We start from the raw sequence: 15,989 nt of genomic DNA, 5'->3' as shown, positions 1-15,989 counted from the left end.
AACGAGCTAGTCAACCAGAGGCTTACTAGGGATAGTGTGTTGTCTATGTATCCACACATGTATCTGAGTTTACATTCAATACAATTCTAGCATGGATAATAAACGATTATCTTGAACAAGGAAATATAATAATAACTATTTTATTATTACCTCTAGGGCATATTTCCAACAGTCTCCCACTTGCACTAGAGTCAATAATCTAGCTCACATCACTATGTGATTTACAATGTAATGAATCTAACACCCATACAGTTCTGGTGTTGATCATGTTTTGCTTGTGGAAGAGGCTTAGTCAACGGGTCTGCAACATTTAGACCCGTGTGCACTTTGCAAATATTTATGTCCTCCTCTTTGATGTAACCGCGGATGGAATTGAAGCGTGACTTTCTGTGTCTGGTCCTCTTGTGAAACCTTGGTTCCTTGACTAGAGCAATGGCACGAGTGTTTTCACGGAACAGAGTCATTGGATTGAGTGCACTCGGCACAACTCCAAGATCTGTCATGAACTGCTTCATCGAGACACCTTCTTTAGCCGCCTCTGAGGCAGCTATATACTCCGCTTCACATGTAGAATCATCTACCACACTTTTCTTGGAACCGCACCAGCTTACCACACCCCCATTGAGAATAAATACATATCCGGTTTGTGACTTAGAGTCATCTGGATCAGTATCAAAGCTTGCATCAATGTAACCCTTTACGATGAGCTCGTTGTCACCTCCACAAACGAGAATCATTTCTTATTCCTTTCCAGGTACTTCTGAATATTCTTGACCGATGTCTAGTGCTCCATTCCTGGATTACTTTGAAACCTTCCCGCCATACTTATGGCATGGCTGATATCAGGTCTTGTGCACATCATTGCATACATGATAGAGCCTATGGCTGAAGCATAGGTGATGACACTCATCTTATCTCTATCTTCTGCAGTCACTCGGCATTGAGTCTTACTCAACTTTATACCTTGCAATACAGGCAAGAACCCTTTCTTGGACTGTTCCATTTTGAACTTCTTGAAAACTTTATCAAGGTATGCGCTCTGTGAAAGTCCTATCAAGCGTCTTGATCTATCTCTATAGATCTTAATGCCCAATATGTAAGTAGCTTCTCCCAGGTCCTTCATTGAAAAACTTTTGTTCAAATAATCCTTTACGCTTCCCAAAAGGACTATATCGTTTCCAATCAGCAATATGTCATCCACATATAATAATAGAAACGATACAGAGCTCCCACTCACTTTCTTGTAAATACAAGCTTCTCCATAAATTTGTATAAACCCAAATGCCTTGATCACCTCATCAAAGCATTGATTCCAACTCCGAGATGCTTGCACCAGTCCATAAATGGATCGCTGGAGTTTGCATACTTTGTCAGCATTCTTTGGATCGACAAAACCTTCCGGTTGCATCATATACAACTCTTCCTTATGGAAACCGCTAAGGAACGCCGTTTTGACATCCATATGCCGAATTTCATAATCGAAATATGCAGCTATTGCTAACATGATTCTGACAGACTTAACTATGACTACGGGTGAGAAAGTCTCGTTGTAGTCAACTACTTGAACTTGTGAAAAAGCCTTTGCCACAAGTCGAGCTTTATAAACGGTGACATTACCGTCCGCGTCTGTCTTCTTCTTAAAGATATATTTATTCCGAATAACCTTTCGCCCTTCAGGTAATACTTCCAAAATCCATACTTTGTTTTCATAGATGGATCCTATCTTGGATTTCATGGCCTCTAACCATTTGATGGAATCTGGTCTCACCATTGCTTCTCGATAGCTCGTAGGTTCACCATTGTCTAACAACATGATTGATAAGACATGGCTGTGGTACCACTCAGGAGCGGTGCGTGCCCTTGTTGACCTATGAGGTTCGATAGCAACTTGATCTAAAGTTTCCTCCTCATCATCATTAGCTTCCTCTTCAACCGTTGTAGGTTCCACAGAAACATCTTTCTGTGATGCGCTATTCTCTAGCTGAAGTAAAGGTTCTACAACCTCATCAAGTTCTATCTTCCTCTCACTCAATTCTTTTGAGAGAAACTCTTTCTCAAGAAAAGCTCTGTTTTTAGCGACAAATACTTTGCCTTCGGATCTGAGATAGAAGGTGTACCCAACTTTCTCTTTTGGATATCCTATGAAGACGCAGTTTTCCGCTTTGGGTTCTAGCTTTTTAGGCTAAACGTTTTTGACATAAGCATCACATCCCCGAACTTTAAGAAACAACAACTTTGGCTTCTTGCCAAACCACAGTTCATATAGCGTCATCTCCATGGATTTTGATGGTGCCCTATTTAAAGTGAATGCAGCTGTCTCTAATGCATAACCCGAAAACGATAACGTCAAATCGGTAAGAGACATCATAGAACACACCATATCTAATAAAGTACGATTACAATGTTCGGACAAACCATTATGCTATGGTGTTCCAGGCGATGTCAACGTTGAATCAATTCCACATTGTCTTAAGTGAGTGCGAAACTCATAACTTAGATATTCTCCTCCTCGATCAGATCATAGGAATTTGATCTTCTTGTTACGATGATTTTCAGCTTCACTCTGAAATTGCTTGAACTTTTCAAATGTTTTAGACTTGTGTTTGATCAAGTAAACATAACCATATCTACTCAAATCATCTGTGAAGGTGAGAAAATAACGATAACCACCACGCACCTCTATACTCATTGGTCCGCACACATCAGTATGTATGATCTCCAACAAGTCACTTCCATGCTCCATTGTTCCGGAGGACGGAGTTGTAGTCATCTTGCCCATGAGGCATGGTTCACATGTGTGAAGTGATTCAAAATAAAGTGACTCCAAAAGTCCATCAACATGGAGTTTCTTCATGCGTTTTATACCAATATGACCTAAGCGACAGTGCCACAAGAAAGTCATGCTATCATTATCAACTCTATATCTTTTGGCTTCAATGTTATGGATATGTGATGTCTACTACACAACCTTCTTCTTGTCGACTCATGTTGGGCTTCCAAGCACAGAGTTTTGTAGGACAATAGCAAATTTCCCTCAAGTGAATGACCTAAGGATTATCAATCCGTGGGAAGGGTAGAATAAAGATGGTCTCTCTCAAGCAACCCTGCAATCAAATAACAAAGAGTCTCTTGTGTCCCCCACACACCCAATACAATGGTAGATTGTATAGGTGCACTAGTTCGGCGAAGAGATGGTGATATAACTGTAATATGGATGGTAGATATAGGTTTTTGTAATTTGAAAATATAAAAACAACAAGGTAACAAATGGAAAAAGTGAGCACAAACGGTATTGCAATGCTTAGAAACAAGGCCTAGGGTTCATACTTTCACTAGTGCAAGTTCTCTCAACAATACTAATATAGTTGAATCATATATAAATCCCTCACGTGCGACAAAGAGTTCACTCCAAAGTCACAAATAGTGGAGAAAAAACGACGAAATTATTTTAGGGTACGAAACCACCTCAAAGTTATCTTTTCTGATCAATCTTATGATCTATCCCTATAAGTGTCACGAACAGCCCTAGTGTTCGTAATAAAATAACACCTTAAGATACACATCAACCAAAACCCTAATGTCACCTAGATACCCCAATGTCACCTCGACTACCCGTGGGCTTGATTATACGATATGCATCACATAATTTCAGATTCGTCATGTTCAATCCAATACAAAGAACTTCAAGGAGTGCCCAAAGTTTCTACTGAAAAGTCAAGATGAAAACTTGTGCCAAACCCTATGCATAGATTCCCAAGGTCACGGAACCCGCAAGTTGATCACCAAAACATACATCAAGTAAATCAATAGAACATCCCATTGTCACCACAGATATCCCATCGCGAGACATACGTCAAGTGTTCTCAAATCCTTAAACACTCAATCTGATAAGAAAACTTCAATGGGAAAACTCAATTCATCACAAGAAGATAGAGAGGGGAAAACTCCATATGATTCATCTATATTAATAAAGATCGTGATACATCAAGATCGTCCCATCTCAAGAACATGAGAGAGAGAGAGATCAAACACATAGCTACTGGTACATACCCTCAGCCCCGATGGTGAACTACTCCCTCCTCGTCATGGAGTCCGTCGGGATGATGAAGATGGCCTTCGGTGATAGTTTCCCCCTCCGACAGGGTGCCGGAACGCCACCCCGATTGGATTTTCATGGCTCTGGAGGCTTGCGGCGGCGCAACTCCCGGTCTAGGTTTATTTCTGGGTTTTTTTTGGTATTTATAGTAATTTTTGGCGTCAGAATCACGTCAAGGCAGTGCTCGAGGGGCCCACAAGCCACATGGGCGCGAAATAGGGGGTGGGGCTCACCTAACAGGCTTGTGGCCTCCTCATCTACTTTTTGGCCCAGATCTTTGCTCTAGTATTTTTTATATTTTTCAAAAATATTCTCTGTAAATTTTTAGCCCATTCCGAGAACTTTTATTTCTGCACAAAAAATGACACCATGGTAGTTGTGCTGCACTCCGGGATAGTTGTAATAAAATCATACCAAAATCATATAGAATTATTGTAAACATGGCATGAATACTTCATAAATTATAGATACGTTGGAGACGTATCAGCATCCCCAAGCTTAACTCATGCTCGTCCTCGAGTATTAAATGATAAAAGAAATATTTTATGAAGTGTGAATGCTAGCAAGTGCACAAGTTTGATTAATGATACTTCCAATCACTTTTTCTAGCATCAATATAAACCATAAATAGTTGATCATCTCATAAAACTTCTCATGATCAGGTAACAAGTTGTTCACATGTTAAAGTGTAGACCATAAAGTTTCTTGAAAACAAACAAACTATGCTTTCAGTCACCAAACAATTACAAGTCATCTTATTTTAAGGAAGGGTCTATGTAAGAGCTTTGATTTAGAAAATTCCACATACTCAACTATCATATAGTCTTCCATGATTTCTAACACTCAAAGCATATTTCTAGAACAAATAGCATCCGTCGAACACAGAGAAAGATAGGGGCTTAAAGTTTTGCCTCCCAACTTAGTTATCATATAGATAATTGTCAACAATAATAATTCACGATCAAATATATTTGTGTGGATATATATGTTTGGATCTTTCCCCGCCACATGATGCTTGCCAACTAATACATTGAGGTTGGAATAAGAAGTTGAGTTAACATGGAAGTAAATAGATTGGCCCTTCGCAGAGGGAAGCAGTGATTTGCATATGTGCCAGAGCTCAAGCTTTTTAAAACAGAGATGAATAATAATTTTGAGCGGTATGTTTTCATTGTCAAAATAAAAACCAAGAGATCTCGGTATCTCCCATGCTATATACATTATATGTGGTTCCCAAACAAAAAGGTAATGTTTTTACTCCCCTCCACCAATCAATCACACTCCACGGTGAGCGGGATCCATGGGTACCATCCATACGAACAACATCCATGGGAATTTTGTTTAATTATAAGGATTTTCTTCAGGACTGGGAATCCCTAATACCATCCACTTTCTCGTGAATGATAGTGAATCAACACATATCGTGAGAATAACCCACCTAGCATGGAAGATACTGACAGCCCAAAGTCACTACATGAGCTATTCGGGCATACAAAACAGAATATTATTTGAAGGTTTAGAGTTTGGCACATGCAAATTTACTGGGAACGGCAGGTAAATACTGCATATAGGTAGATATAATGGACTCTCATGGCAAGAAACTGGGTTTAAGGGTTTTTGGATGCACAAGTAGTATCTCTACTTAGTACGCAGTGTTGGCTAGCAAAAGGTTCTAAACAAGCACCACATGTTGGAGGATCCATAACAATATAACTTCTATGCAAATATACCCAAACATAACTCATAAAGTTGTCTTCCTTGTCCAACTTCAACTAATTTTCTCAAGTGTGAACATAATTAATGGGGCACACAATCATAGAAGATGTCCAAGATAGTATATTTATATGTGGAATCTCTCTTCCTTCAATATTCTTTCATGAATTGTTCAAGTGACCAATACGGAATAAATTTTACCACCTATACTTCTTATATGTGAAGTCATTACTCCCCATGGGATAAGCATATAAAACATATATAATTTCAGATTTATGATATTCAATTCATTCAACTACTTACTCATAGGATACAAGTGAAGCACGCGAGTAAATGACAAAACTACTCCAAAACATATAAGTGAAGATCTATGAGTAGTCAAAAAATTAAGTAGCTATGTGAGGTCTCTCTCTCTCTCTCTCAATAAATATTTCCAGATCTGAGTATTTTATTTAAATAGCAAGAAAAATAAAAATAGCACTCCAAGAATAGGATGCATCATGTGAACGAATAAAAATTTAGGCTCAACATAGGCTAACCGATATTTGACGAAGAGAGGTGGAATGCGTAGCATACCCAAGCTTATATGCTTGAGAGTTCTTGAAATATTTACTTGGGGCGCCTTGGGCATCCCCAAGCTTGAGCTTTTGTATCTTGTTCAATCCTCTCGTATCCCGGTTTCACCTATTCTCAAAAACTTCATCCACACAAAACTTGAAAAGAACTTGTGAGATAGGTTAGTGCACATAATAATAAATCAAGTCTTCATGCACTACCAAGAAAAGTTGTATAATAATTTTCAGACATCATCTACTATTTAGTATCATTTCCACAATTTATATCAATCAATGTAGGCTATGGAAACTATAGGATAACTAGATAACAAAACTATAACAACAATCTGTCCAAACAGAACAGTTTGTAGAAATTTATTTAAATAGTGTACTTTTGTAACTCAAAAATTTATGAAAGTTTAGGACACACTATAAATTTACATGACAAGACTGTGTTAAAATTTCAGAAACTTTGCACGTTCCAGTAAAATATGAAAATTCAAACACTCCAGCAAAAGTTTGTGTTTTTATACAGCACACATCAAAACATGCAATGCAAGCATCCTAAAGGCAATTATTGGAACTTTTTATTGAAAAACAAGATTATAAATAACACCTAACAAAGAACAACAAAATAAAATGATGCTCCGAGCAAAACTCATATTATGTGACGAATAAAAATATAGCTCCAAGTAAGATGTGTCGATAATGTTGAAGACGAAAGAGGGGATGCCTTTCGGGGCATCCCCAAGTTTAGGTGCTTGAGTCTTCCTTGAATATTAAATTGGAGGTGCTTTGGGAATCCCCAATCTTAGGTTCTTTTCACTCCTTATTCTCCTCATATCGGTGTCTCACCCAAAACTTGAAAACTTCAATCACACAAAACTTAACGGAACTTCGTGACATGGGTTAGTATAATAAATAATGATAATTCACTTAGGTACTATCAAGACAAGATTCATAATTGTTCCCACATGATACCTACTATATTATACTATTCCCATAATTTATATCACTGAATATGAGCTATGGGAACACTAAAACAAGCAAACTACGCATGCAAAATGAAATCTGTCAAAAACAGAACAGTCTGTGAAGATCTGTAGTGTAACCATACTTTCTTTTCTTTAATAATTCTTAAAATTAGGACAATCTAGGAAAGTTGTATATCAATCATGTGTAAAAAATTCAGATCAAAGTCATGTTCCATTGAATTCACAAAATTCCTTGACTGAGAGCAATTTTTTTTTTGATTTTGCATAGAATCAAGTCAGCTATCATCCACACTATCCCAAAGGCTTTACTTGGCACTTTATTGAACTAAAAGGCATAAAACATGATTACTTCGGTAGTTTAATCATGTGAACACCCAAAAACAGAAAGTATAAGTCTTGGGTTGTCTCCCAAAAAGCGCTTTTCTTTAAAGCCTTTTAGCTAGGCATGATGATTTCCATGATGCTCACATGGGAATAATAATCATAACATGCAAAAGAGCATCATGAATCTCATGACAAGCACGTTGAAGTGTAACCGACTTCGTATGCATAGGGATTTTGTGAGAAAACAATTTATGGTAGCAAGAATCAACTAGAATAGGAAGGCAAAACAAGCATAACTTCAAAACTTTGAACACATAGAGAGGAAACTTGATATTATTGCAATTCCTACAAGCATATGTTCCTCCCTCATAATAATTTTCAGTAGCATCATGAAGGAATTTCACATAAAGCATTCACTTCATGATACACAAGCATATAATTTTTTTCACTCTCCACCCATTCAAAATTCTTCTCATTCAAAGTAGCGTGAGGAAACTCAACAAAATAACTATCATGAGACACTTGATTGACATAACCACATTCAATATTAAAATCAAGATGACAAGTTTCATGGTTACTATCACTCTTTATAGCATACATGTCATGAAAATAATCATCATAGATAGGAGGCATGCCATCACCATAATAGTTTTGCTCATCAAAACTTGGGGGAGTAAAAATATCATATTCATCAAACATAGCATCCCCAAGCTTGTGTCTTTGCATATCATTAGCATCATGAATATTTAGAGAATTCATACTAACAATATTTCTATCATTCTCACCATTGAAGGAATTCTCATCAAGTATTTTCATAATTTATTCCTCTACCAATTGAGCACAATTTTCTGAATATTTATTTTCACGAAAGACATTATAAAGACGATACAAATGAAAAACTAGCAAAAAACCTAAACTCCATTTTTTATAGTCTCCTTTTATAAAACCAAACTAGTGAAAAACAAGAAACTAAAAGATTCAATTGCAAGATCTAAAGATATACCTTTAGGCACTCACCTTTCCGGCAACGGAGAAAAGAGCTTCGTTGACGGGATATGAGTGCCGCTTTCCTAGCCTCCCCGGCAATGGCGCCAGAAAAGAGCTTGATGTCTACTACACAACCTTCTTCTTGTAGACTCGTGTTGGGCCTCCTAGCGTAGAGTTTTGTAGGACAGTAGCAAATTTCCCTCAAGTGGATGACCTAAGGTTTATCAATCTGTAGGAGGCGTAGGATGAAGGTGGTCTCTCTCAAGCAAACCTGCAATCAAATAACAAAGAGTCTCTTGTGTCCCCAACACACCCAATACAATGGTAGACTGTATAGGTGCACTAGTTCAGCGAATAGATGGTGATGCAAGTGTAATATGGATGGAGATATAGGTTTTTGTAATCTGAAAATATATAAACAACAAGGTAACAAATGGTAAAAGTGAGCACAACCGGTATTGCAATGCTTAGAAACAAGGCATAGGGTTCATACTTTCACTAGTGCAAGTTCTCTCAACAATACAAACATAGTTGAATCATATATAAATCCCTCACGTGCGACTAAGAGTTCACTCCAAAGTCACAAATAGCGGAGAACAAACGAAGAAATTATTGTAGGGTACGAAACCACCTCAAAGTTATCTTTTATGATCAATCTTATGAGCTATCCCTATAAGTGTCTCGAACAACCCCAGAGTTCGTACTAAAATAACACCTTAAGATACACATCAACTAAAACCCTAAAGTCACCTATATACCCCAATGTCACCTTGAGTACCCGTGGGCTTCATTATACGATATGCATCACATAATTTCAGATTCATCATGTTCAATCCAACACAATGAACTTCAAAGAGTGCCCCAAAGTTTCTATCGGAAAGTCAAGACGAAAACATGAGCCAACCCCTATGCATAGATTCCCAAGGTCACGGAACCCGCAAGTTGATCACCAAAACATACATCAAGTAAATAAGTAGAACATCCCATTGTCACCACATATATCCCATCACAAGACATACATCAAGTGTTCCCAAATCCTTAAAGACCCAATCCGATAAGAAAACTACAAAGGAAAAACTTAATTCATCCCAAGAAGATAGAGAGGGGAAAACGACATATCATTCATCTATATTAGTACAGCCTGCAATACATCAAGATCGTGCCATCTCAAGAACACGAGAGAGAGAGAGAGAGAGAGAGAGAGAGATCAAACACATAGCTACTGGTACATACCCTCAGCCCCCAGGGTGAAGTACTCCCTCCTCATCATGAAGACCGCCGGGATGATGAAGATGGCCTCCAGTGATGGTTTCCCCCTCCGACAGGCTGCTCGAACGGCCTCCCGATTGGTTTTTCGTGGCTCTGGAGGCTTGCGGCGGTGGAACTCCCAATGTAGGTTTATTTCTGGGGGTTTTGGCATTTATAAGAATTTTTGGCGTCGGAATAATGTCAAGGCGGTGCTCGAGGGGCCCACAAGCCATAGGGGCGCGGTCTAAGGGGGTGCCCATCAGGTTGTGGCCTCCTCATCCACTTCCTGGTCCAGCTCTTTGCTCCAGCATTTTTTATATTTTCCAAAAATATTCTCCGTAAATTTTTAGCCCATTCCGAGAACTTCTATTTCTACATAGAAAACGGCACCATGGTAGTTCTGCTGAAAACAACGTCAGTTCGGGTTAGTTCTAATAAAATCATACCAAAATCATATAGAATTATTGTAAACATGGTATGAGTACTTCATAAATTATAGATACGTTGGATACATATCAATATGTGTGTCATTACTATCGAGATTCAACATGAACACACCGTTCACATTGGGTGGATGACCATAAAAGATATTACTCATATAAATAGAACGACCATTATTCTCTGTCTTGAATGAGTAACCGTCTCGCAATAAACAAGATCTAGATATAATGTTCGTTCTTAATGCAGACACAAAATAAGATTTTTTTTAGGTTCATCACTAATCCCGAAGGTAATTGAAGTTCGAGCGTGCCCATGGCGATCGCATCAACCTTGGAACCATTTCCCACGCACATCGTCACTTCGTCCTTCGCTAACCTTCTTCTATTCCATAGTTCCTGCTTTGAGGTGCAAACGTGAGCAACTGAACCGGTATCAAATACCCAGGCACTACAAAGAGAGTTGGTGAGGTACACATCAATAACATGTATATCAAATATACCTTGTTTGGCGTTGGCCGCCTTCTTATGGGCTAGATAATTGGGGCACTTCCGCTTCCAGTGACCAGTCCCCTTGCAATGATAGCACTCAGTTTCCAGCATGGGTCCAGCCTTGGGTTTCTTCGTGGGAGGGGCAAATGCTTTGCCACTCTTCTTGGAGTTACCCTTCTTGACCTTGTCGATTTTCTTGAAACTGGTGGTCTTATTGACCATCAACACTTGATGTTCTAGATTTCTGACTCACGACTTTCAGCATCGCAAACAGCTCGGCGACTGATTTATTCAGCCCTTGCATGTTGTAGTTCAACACAAAGATTTTATAGCTAGGTGGCAGTGATTGAAGAACTCTGTTAGTGATTGCCTCTAGTGGGACAACAATTCCCAACTCAGCTAGATGGTTAGAGTACCCAGGCATTCTGAGCACATGTTCACTGACAGACCCGTTCTCCTCTATTTTTCAAGCACATAATTTATCAAAGGTTTCATACCTCTCGATCCGGGCATTCTTCTCAAAGATAAACGTCAACTCCTGGAACATCTCATATGCTCCGTGACGTTCAAAACGTCTTTGAAGTGCCGGTTCTAAGCCATACAAAAGTGCACATTGAAGTACTGAGTAATCATCCAGACGCGATTGCTAGATGTTCATAACATCTTGGGTCGCCGGTTGGGGTGGCGTGTCACCTAACCGTGCATCAATGACATATTTCTTTTGGGAAACTGTAAGGATAAGCCTCAGATTATGGGCCCAATCAACCAAGTTACTCCCATCATCTATCAGCATAGCTTTCTCTAGGAACACATTAAAATTCAAGGGTGCCACTACGTGAGCCATTGATCTACAACATAAAATTTGCAAAGATTACTTAGACAATGTTCAATATAATGAGTTTAGTTAATCATATTACTAATAAACTCCCACTCAAATTGACATCCCTCTAGTCATTCGAGTGACACATGATCAAAATTCACTAACTCAAGTCCGATGATCACGTGAGTTGAGTTAGCTTCAATAGTGAACATCTCTATGTTAATCTTATCTACTGTATGTCTCACGTTCAACCTTTCAGTCTCTTGTGTTCCGAGGCCACGTCTGTAAATGTTAGGCTCATCAAGTTTAACCCGAGTATTCCGCGTGTGCAACTGTCTTGCACCCGTTGTATGTGAACATAGAGTCTATCACACCCGATCATCGCACGGTGTCTCGAAATAACGAACTTTCGCAATGGTGCACACTCGGGGTGAACACAATTTTATCTTGAAATTTTAGTGAGGGATCCGTTGTATGTGAACGTTGAGTCTATCACACCCGATCATCACGTGGTGTCTCAAAACGACGAACTGTAGCAACGGTGCACAGTCGGAGAGAACACAATTTCGTCTTGAAATTTTACTGAGAGATCACCTCATAATGCTACCATCGTCCTAAGAAAAATAAGGTGCACCAAAGGATTAACATCACATGCAAATCATAAGTGACATGGTATGGCCATGAACTTGTGCTTTTGATCTTCATCTTCAAAGCACCGACATGATCTCCATAGTTACCGGAGCCACACCATGATCTCCATCATTGTGCTGCCGTCAAGGTTGTTGCGCTAACTATGCTATTGCTACTAAAGCTACCGAACTAGCGATAAAGCAAAACATCACCAAGCGCAAAATAATTAAAGACAACCCTATGGCTCCTACCGGTTACCGTAGCATCGACATGCAAGTCATATTTTAACTACTACAACATGATCATATCATACATCAAACATATCATACCATGTCTTTGGCCATATCATATCACAACATACCCTACAAAAACAAGTTAGACGTCCTCTAATTTGTTATTGCATGTTTTACGTGGCTGCTATGGGTATCTAGTATGGTCGCATCTTTACTTACGCAAAACCACAACGGTGATATACAAGTTGCTATTTAACCTTCTCCAAGGACCACCCTATCAAATCCAATTCAACTAAAGTAGGAGGAACAGACACCCGCCGGCCATCTTTATGCAACAAGTTGCATGTTAGTCGATGGAACCGGTCTCTCGTAAGCGTACGAATAATGTTGGTCCGGCCAGTTCATCCAACAATACCGTTGAATCAAGAAAATACTAAGGAGGGAAGCAATCTGAATATCAACGCACAGAAACTATTTTGTGTTCTACTCGAGATGTCATCTACGCAAAGACCTAGCTCATGATGCCACTGTTGGGAACGTTACATGGGAAACAGAAAAATTCCAACACACACATAATATATATCCATGGTGATGATCATCTACGAGAGGAGATTTCGGATCCACATACCCATGTAGATCGCTAGGCGGGAAGCGTTAAGAAACGCGTTGATGCAGCCGAATGTCTTCGCGATCCAAATCGGAAGCTGTCCCGCGATCCGACCACGATCTAGCGCTGAACAGACGGCACCTCCGCGTTCAGCACACGTGCAGCTCGATGACGATCTCCGCATTCTTGATCCAGCAAGAGAGACGAAGAGGCAGCTGAATTCTCCGGTAGCACGATGGTGTGACGGTGATGATGGTGGAGCTACTCCAGCAGGGATTCGCCATGCACTACCGGAATAATCTATGGGGTGTCACGAAATAGTGTAGGGAGAGAGGCTGCGCCATGGCTTGAGGTGCGTCTAGCCTCTCTACCCTCCACTATATATAGGAGGGAGGGAGGGGTGGCACCCTAGGGAAAACCCCTAGGGTTCAGCGGGTGCACAAAGGAGGAGGGAGGAGTCCTCCTCTAGTTCGGTTTGGTGGAGGAGGAGTCCTCCTCTAGTTCGGTTTGGTGGAGGAGGAGTCCTCCTGCTAGTAGGTTTGCCCCACCTCTCTCTCTTTTCGCACTTCGGCCAAACAAGACTACTTTGGCTGGCCGCCCAGCCCACGAGGGGCTGGTGCGCCACCCTTGGGCCTGTTTGGTTCCTCTGTGGGTGGGTGGCCCCTCTCGGTGGAACCCCACAACCCATTCGTCACTCCCGATACTTTACCCGTAATGCCCGAAATCCTTCCGGAAGCCAAATGCACCCTTCCTAAATATCAATCTTCAACTCCGGACCATTCCGGAACTCCTCGTGATGCCCGGGATCTCATACGGGGCTCCGAACAATTTTGTCTACCAATATACATAATTGAATTATACTAAAACTTCAATGAACCTTAAGTGTGCAAACCCCGTGGGTTCGAGAACTATGTAGAAATGACCAAGACACTCTCCGGTTAATAACCAACAACGGGACCTGGATTTCCATATTGGTTCCTACATATTCGACGAATATCTTTATTGGTTGAACCTCTATATCAAGGATTCAGTTAATCTCGTATAACATTCCCTTTGTCCTTCGGTATGTCACTTGCCCGAGATTCGATTGTCGGTATCTCTATACCTATTTGAATCTCGTTACGGAAAGTCTCTTTACTCGTTCCATAATACAAAATCCCATGGCTAACTCTTTAGTCACATTGCTTGCAAGACTTGTTGTGGTGTTGTATTACCGTGGGCCCCGAGATACCTCTCTATCATACGGATTGGCAAATCCCAGTCTTGATCCATGCTAACTCAACGGTCATCTTCGGAGATACCTGTAGAGCGCCTTTATAGTCACCCAGTTACGTTGCGACGTTTTATACACACAAGGTATTCTTCCGGTGTCAGTGAGTTACATGATCTCCTCGTCATAGGAACATATACTTGACATGTAGAAAAATAGTAGCAATAAAACGACACGATCACATGCTACATTCATAGTTTGGGTCTTGTCCATCACATCATTCTCCTAATGATGTGATCCCGTTATCAAGCAACAACCCTTGTATATGGCTAGGAAACCTTAACCATCTTTGATCAACAAGCTAGTGAACTAGAGGCTTACTAGGGACAATGTGTTGTCTATGTATCCACACATGTATCTGAATTTCCATTCAATACATGGTTTCCTTAAGGAAGAGTTGTATATGATGCAACCCGAAGGTTTTGTCGATCCTAAGAATGCTAACAAGGTGTGCAAGCTCCAGCGATCCATTTATGGACTGGTGCAAGCATCTCGGAGTTGGAACAAACGCTTTGATGAGGTGATCAAAGCATTTGGGTTTATACAAGTGGTTGGAGAATCTTGTATTTACAAGAAAGTGAGTGGGAGCTCTGTGGCGTTTCTAATATTATATGTGGATGACATATTGCTGATTGGAAACAACGTAGAGTTTTTGGAGAGCATAAAGGATTACTTGAATAAAAGTTTCTCTATGAAGGACCTAGGAGAAGCTGCTTACATTCTAGGCATTAAGATCTACAAGGATAGATCGAAACGCCTGATAGGACTTTCACAAAGCACATACCTTGATAAAGTTTTGAAAAGGTTCAAAATGGAACAGTCCAAGAAAGGGTTCGTGCCAGTTTTACAAGGTACGAGATTGAGTAAGACTCAGTGCCCAACAACTGATAAAGATAGAGAGCATATGAGCACCGTCCCCTATGCGTCAGCCATAAGATCTATCATGTATGCAATGCTGTGCACTAGACCGGACGTTAGCCTGGCCATAAGTATGACAGGCAGGTTCCAGAGTAATCCAGGAGTGGATCACTGGACGGCGGTCAAGAATATCCTGAAGTACCTGAAAAGGACTAAGGAGATGTTTCTCGTGTATGGAGGTGACGAAGAGCTCGCCGTAAAGGGTTTTGTAATTGCAAGCTTTGACACAGATCTGGACGACTCTAAGTCGCAGACCGGATACATATTTATTCTTAATGGGGGTGCAGTGAGCTGGTGCAGTTCCAAACAAAGCGTCGTAGCTGATTCTACATGTGAAGCGGAGTACATGGCTGCGTCGGAGGCGGCTAAGGAGGGTGTCTGGATGAAACAGTTCATGACGGATCTTGGAGTGGTGCCAAGCGCACTGAATCCAATAACGTTGTTTTGTGACAACACGGGTGCCATTGCCTTAGCAAAGGAACCACAGTTTCACAAGAAGACCAGACACATCAAACGACGCTTCAACCTCATCCGTGACTACGTCGAAGGGGAGGACATAAATATATGCAAAGTGCACACGGATCTGAATGTAGCAGATCCGCTGACTAAACCTCTTCCACGGGCAAAGCATGATCAACACCAGAACTGTATGGGTGTTAGATTTA

The sequence above is a fragment of the Hordeum vulgare genome, chromosome 2H (assembly GCF_904849725.1).
Source record: "Hordeum vulgare subsp. vulgare chromosome 2H, MorexV3_pseudomolecules_assembly, whole genome shotgun sequence".
Classification (NCBI taxonomy): domain Eukaryota; kingdom Viridiplantae; phylum Streptophyta; class Magnoliopsida; order Poales; family Poaceae; genus Hordeum; species Hordeum vulgare.
This window is presented reverse-complemented; position numbering follows the sequence as displayed.